The 6,000-nt window shown below is 44.5% G+C and overlaps 1 protein-coding gene across 5 annotated transcripts in view; it reads left to right on the top strand.

The window, feature by feature from the left end:
* The first annotated feature begins 4,707 nt into the window (after positions 1-4,707).
* Positions 4,708-6,000, top strand: part of ASCC3 (activating signal cointegrator 1 complex subunit 3) — a 276,733-nt gene continuing 275,440 nt past the window's right edge. For 4 of the 5 annotated variants that reach the window (XR_012653054.1, XM_075046672.1, XM_075046675.1 and 1 more), the window contains exon 1: positions 4,882-4,983. The gene's annotated coding sequence lies outside the window, so the exon portion shown is untranslated. Of the gene's footprint in view, positions 4,718-4,881; positions 4,984-6,000 lie in introns of those variants that run through there. The other variant, XM_075046673.1, reaches the window with a different exon arrangement.

The raw sequence follows: 6,000 nt of genomic DNA, 5'->3' as shown, positions 1-6,000 counted from the left end.
ACATAATAACATTGATTTAAAATTCTTCTCCCAGTGTTGGTAACAGTGGCATCTGCAGGGAGCAGTTTAGTTTTGAATGCTTGATACTCTCATCACAGCAGAGATCAACAGTGAGTCAAGCATGTCTGTCAGGTTTGTCTTACAACTTCAACAGAGGCTGAATCGGTTGAATTTTTTGGAACACAGTGATTTAGTAAGTTTTCTGTTGTCAAAGTAAAGACAAGGTCATTCTAATTACTAGTCCATTTCTTTTCTGAATCTGAAGTACACTTCAAGAAACTGTAAAATTCATGGTTCACATATTAGCATTAGTTTTTAGTTGTTAAAAAGAAACAAAAGAGTCAATTCAATAGCCCATAAATTACAATGCATTTGCAGATAATAATTCAAGTGTCACCAGCTGGCAGTTCTCGCAGTGACCATAAACTAGGGATCAGGTCTTCTGAGTACCCACTGTTCTTCATGTGAAAAACCCTTGTTTAACTCTGAATGCAATATTGCTTAGTTAAGAAACACATAAAGTGAGAAATACAGTAGTGAATTCACTCAGGTAAATTTGCATGGTATTACGCAAACTTAAAATCAGGTATGTTTCTTGCTTCCCAGATTCTACAGTTTTGGGCCTACTTAACTGAAACCTTTTCCTAAAATTCAAGTTAGAACTTCTCACATGGCTATGCTGGAAGGATTTGGTGCAAAAGACAGAGACTTTTTTACACCTTTTTATTGGACCTGCAAGCATAACAGTCAAACAAAGGACAAGATACAGTGAACTGCAGATTTAGATATTAAAGAATATTCAAATGCTATGAAAGATCTGGTACTATGCGAAAGAGAGTAAACAAAAGATTATTTAAGGCGTGGACATCAAACAAATGAAGTAAGAAGAAATAGAAAGACTTTTTTTTTCCTGAGGAGCAAATTCCTGTTAAGTTCATCTCATAATTTGTATTTCTGTCCATCTTAGTCCATAAATATGGTGAAATTGTCCTCACCTTGTATATCTTCCTTTAGATAACTTTAGACATTACATTAATATATACACATCTACATGTGAGCTGGCCATTTTATGCTCCCCTTACGGATAATTGAGAAGCACTGGTACTCTTATAGTATGATTAATCTATTTTTAGGGTGAGATGGACAGAACCTGTGTGCTTCTACTGATTCTTAAGCAAATGCAGATGAGCACAGACATAGATTTCTGTGTAGCAGGAATGTAAAATTTTTAAGACAACGTCCTCTTTATGAATAATTTTTTTAATCACTTTTATACATCACATGTGTTCCAAAAAATATTAGTACACACTGAAGAAAATCAGAATTTTTTTCTTGAGATACTTAGCAAGTCTATGTTAAGTCATCCGTATTTGATAAAATTAATTCCATGCAACGTCTGGCACTTCTGATCCACTAAAAATCTAGCAGATAATATCTTTATTGTAAAACATCACTGTACACATTCAGCATTAATACAACCGAGGACATAGGGCACTTTTAGTTAAAAAACTTGCTTCAAAAATGATTTAAAATTTGGAACAGTAGTATGTACAGCTGTTTTTGCATTTAAGATCTTTGAAAGCTAGGTCATAGTAAGGCTGTGGTATATTCCTAATCCTAATGTCTGCTGGGAAGTCAATGTCAAGAAAAACCAAAGAGCTACAAAAATGTAAAGCTTCAACATTTTCCAAGATGAGGAAACAAATGTACCCAGTAAATGTGATTTTTTTTTTTTTTTTCCATTAGTAGAAGACCTCAGGCTTTGTATTGACCTGACAGCGCAGGGTCTCAGAATTTGTCTGGGCTTGTCTCAGCCTGAGCTGGTTTTAGCTTGCTTTAACAGCTCTCTAGTGGTCAAGTGACTATGGCATGGTGTGTTTTATCTTAAGCTTGGTCAATACCACATACGTAGCGGTCTGACAAACTGAGGCAGTCAGTTTGTACAAAATGATAGACATTTCTGTCAACTGAGGCTGCGATGGCTGTAAGGCAACTCTCTGACTTGAGTGGGGAGCCAGTGAGAAGGAAGCAGATTGTGCTAAGAAAACATATAAAAATAAACACAATCAGGTTACAAGATGCGAGGAGGAAAGCAGGAACCTGGTGCTCCTCCTGGCAAAAAGAAGAACCCCCCAATGGGAACATTATCCTGAGGGAAGACCTCATGATGCTGACAGCTTGTAAGCCCCTCCTGCATTCTTCTTGAGAGGGACAGATAGGTCCCTTAGGATCCAGAGGAACATTTGAAAGGTGACTGTAACACAAAACAAAAGGGTAGATACTAGGAAGGTTTCAGCTGCATTACAGAAGAGAGATTTTTCTCTAGCAGGTAACTTGGACTGTTAGACTGTTAAAACATTAATTGGGCTGAAAGTCAATTCTTGGTCCTATAGATGGTGAATTCTCTTTTGCCCTTAAACAAAAATTTGAGTGCAACATAGACAAAACTACAGAGCCTGTGATCTTAGGAGACTCATGTGTAACATGACCTTGCTAAGCCAAGTTATTCCTTGCAAAGCCTAGCTTTGTAGAATTCATCCTGAATGTCTATTAAAAAAAAAAAGAAAAGATATCCTTCATTATTAAGTATCCCTGCGCTGCTGTTTATCTGTTAGAAAACATGCAAATTTTACTAGTTGTTGTCTACAAATGGAAGTATACACATGCTCTGGTTTTGGCTGGAATAGAGTTAATTTTCTTCTTAGTAACTGGTACAGTGCTGTCTTTTGGATTTAGTGTGAGAATAATGTTTATAACACACTGATGTTTCAGTTGTTGCTAAGTAGTGCTATTCTAAGTTAAGGATTTTTCAGTTTTCCATTCTCTGCCAGCAAGCAGGTGTACAAGAAGCTGGGAGCTGAGGGAGCATGGCCAGGACAGCTGACCCAAACTAGACAAAGGGATATTCCATACCACAGAATGTCATGCTCAGTATATAAACTGGGGGGAGCTGGCTGGGAGGGGCAGATCGCTGCTTGGGCATCCATCAGCGGATGGTGAGCAATTGCCTTGTGCATCACTTGTCTTTTCTTGGGTGTTTTTTTTTTTTTCCTTTTTTTTTTGTTCTACCCCTTTCCATTATTATCATTACTTGTTATTGTTATTGTTAGTATTGTATTTTATTTTACTTTAGTTATTAAATTGTTCTTATTTCAGCCCACAGGTTTTACTTTTTTTTTTCCAATTCTCCTCCTCATCCCACTGAAAGGAGGGAGGAGCGAGCGAGCGGCTGCGTGGTGCTTAGCTGCTGGCTGGGGTTAAACCACAACAACATATTGCTTCAGTATTGCCTGTCTCTCCTCTATGATAAGAAAAAGAGTCTCGGTTTGGTCAGGCTGGAAACTTGCTTTTATGTGAAGTACATATTTCAAGAAGTCAGGAAGGAAGGGTAGAACTGTAGTATTTGTTAAGTGACAGCTTTGACCCACAAGTCTATAATGGAATTTCCTCCTACCTTAAGGAAAGCAATATGGCAATGACTAGTCCTTACTCTCCATTAAAAATTTGTACTCAGAAAGAATATAAAAACATTCCTTAAAAAGTGAAGAGTATTAGAAGAATTCATAAGAGGATTGCTCTTTTTTAAATACATTAAGGTGCTCTCTTTTGTAATTATATTTAACTTTGCCTGACAGATCCATGCATTAGAAATATAAAATACTGTATTTATAGAACATTCCCATTTGCTTTGAGACCATGGCTGTAAAATTATGTTACAAAAATTGAAGTTCTGAGGTATCTAGCATGAAGTTACAGGTGCTTAATTACAGTACTTACTCCTTGCTAGTCCCCTATGAAGATTTTCAATAACGTGACAACTGAATAGAAGTGGCAAAAATTCAGGATTTCCAGTGTTGAGACTAGTCAAACACTTTTAAGGGTAAGTGGTCTAGAAACATTATAACCAGCTCCTCATGACTATCTACCAAGCCCATGATACACACGCTTTATGATTCCTCTAAACTGCGTATGCTTCCTTCCTTTTAGCAAAGGATGGAGTATGTTACTATGTTCTTAGCAGCGTGTTTTTCAACATCTCCAACTGCACAAATACACACACAGGCATATACATGCATGAGCGCTTGCCTTCTTGTATGTGAGCAGAATACTTGCTAGAATTGCAGAGATGAAAGCAGTTCAGTGATCTGAGAAGATAGTGCCATTACATGCTTTGCAAGACGGAACACAAGAAAAGCCACTTGAGAAGTCAGAAATAAATCGTCTGAATGCTGAGAGTTACCCAGCTGGAGGCCTCTTAGAGTCCAGATGTCTTTGCGTACAGGCACCCAAGCACTCTAGAGTGAGCTTTTTTTTCTTTGCAACTTAAGTTTTGTCCCCAAATTATCTGACATTGCTCATTCTTCTTTCCCCCTCTCTCTGCACAGCTCATTTTACTAAGCAGCCTTTGGATCAGAAGCCCCACTGCCCAAGAACACAGAAGAAGGAGCAAGCGTGGAAGAGCACGTAAGGCACCCCCCGGTGTACAGCCGTGGTTTGGGCAGCGCTAAGCGAGCAGTGATGGACGAGCCGGTAGAGAGCCTAGAGGGCGGAAACCCACGGACACCCGTGTCCGGGAAAGCCCCAGGCGCTGACGCGGGACCAGAAACGCCGCCGGGAGCTGCCCCCACGGTGTAGCTGTTCGCGCAGGGAACAACTGGGGCGGGCGGGACGCCTTTTTCTACGCAGAAAAGGCAGCGGACGGCGCTAGCGCGGGCGGGTAAACAGGTGGCGGCGGCGGCGGCGCGGCGGCCTGTAGCCGGGTTAGGCCTGTGGACGGCGCCGGCCTTCCGCGGCGCGCAGAAGCAGGAGGGCGGGGGGCAGAGGCGCGCCCTGGCCGCGGGAGGTGAAGAGCTCGGCGAGGCGGAGCGGAGCGGAGCTGGCCGGGTCGGGCCTCGCCGCGCCGCGCTTCGCCCCGCCTGCTCGCTTTACGGCAGCGTCGCGCCACGCCGCCTCTTCGCGGCAGCGGAACCGGCAGGCCGGAAGGCAAGTGCGCGGCGGGCTCGGGCGGGCGGGGGTCGGGGCTCGCCGGGCTCGGGCGGCGGCGGCGCGGGGGGGTGCGGCGGCCGCCTCGGGCGGCGGGCAGCGGCCTCGGTGGCGGCCGGAGCTCGGCGCGCTCCGGCAGACGGGGAGAAGGTCGCTCTCCGCCGCGGCTGGTGCGGAGCCGCGGTCTGGCTCCCCCCGCCCGCGGTGAGGAGCGGCCCCGGCGGCCGTCTGCGTCCTCCCGCCGGTGCGCGGGTCTCTGTTTCGGGGCAGCGAGGCCGTCGGCCGGTGCCAGTCGTTGCCTTCCCGGCGGGGTCCCGGCGGCAGGGCCAGCCGCGGCGGGCGGGCGGGCGGGGTGCCCTGGGTCCGGCCGTCTGCGTGCGTGTGCCCCGGGGCCGGCGCGCACCTCGGCGGGGGGTACGAGGTCGCTAATAAAGGCCGGGTCTCGGTCTCCTCTGGGTCTGTTTCTGGTCTCGGCCTCCGTGTGTTTCGTGAAGCGGGGACAGCAGGAGTGTTGTCATGTGGGAAACGGCACCGGTGTTGAACGGGCCTGAACACTTCCAGTACTTAGTACTAGTACTAGTAAACGTGGGGAGCGAGGAACGAAGAATGAAAAACCAGCACGCGATCATGTAGAGTGTTCTTCCCTTTCGAATACGACTTGCTTCGTTTTCGTTGGTAATGGTAAACTGACGGCTTCGCTTGTGAAATGCAGGACGATCTCTAGCATCCAAAGGCGTACCCTTCAGGTGCTTTGGGAGAGTGTATCATGCTGGAATTAAAATAATACCTTTATTTGAAAGCTTTTATGAGTTCTGAAGTGTATTTTGTTGTCTTTAATGTACTAACGTTTTTGTAGACCCTTTTGAATCTTTAGGCTTTTAAAGAATTGACTGTGAAATAGCGCTATTGAAATGGAAACAGTAGCTGTCACTTTTGCAGAGAAAAGATCTAATAGTCAAGCTGAGTTATTTTCTTGAGGATTGACTTGACTTGAGTCTAGTCATTGAGTAGAAAAAA

This window comes from Buteo buteo, chromosome 15 (assembly GCF_964188355.1).
Source record: "Buteo buteo chromosome 15, bButBut1.hap1.1, whole genome shotgun sequence".
NCBI lineage: Eukaryota > Metazoa > Chordata > Aves > Accipitriformes > Accipitridae > Buteo > Buteo buteo.
The sequence above is the reverse complement of the archived record's forward strand: the minus strand, read 5'-3'. Positions and strand labels throughout refer to the sequence as shown.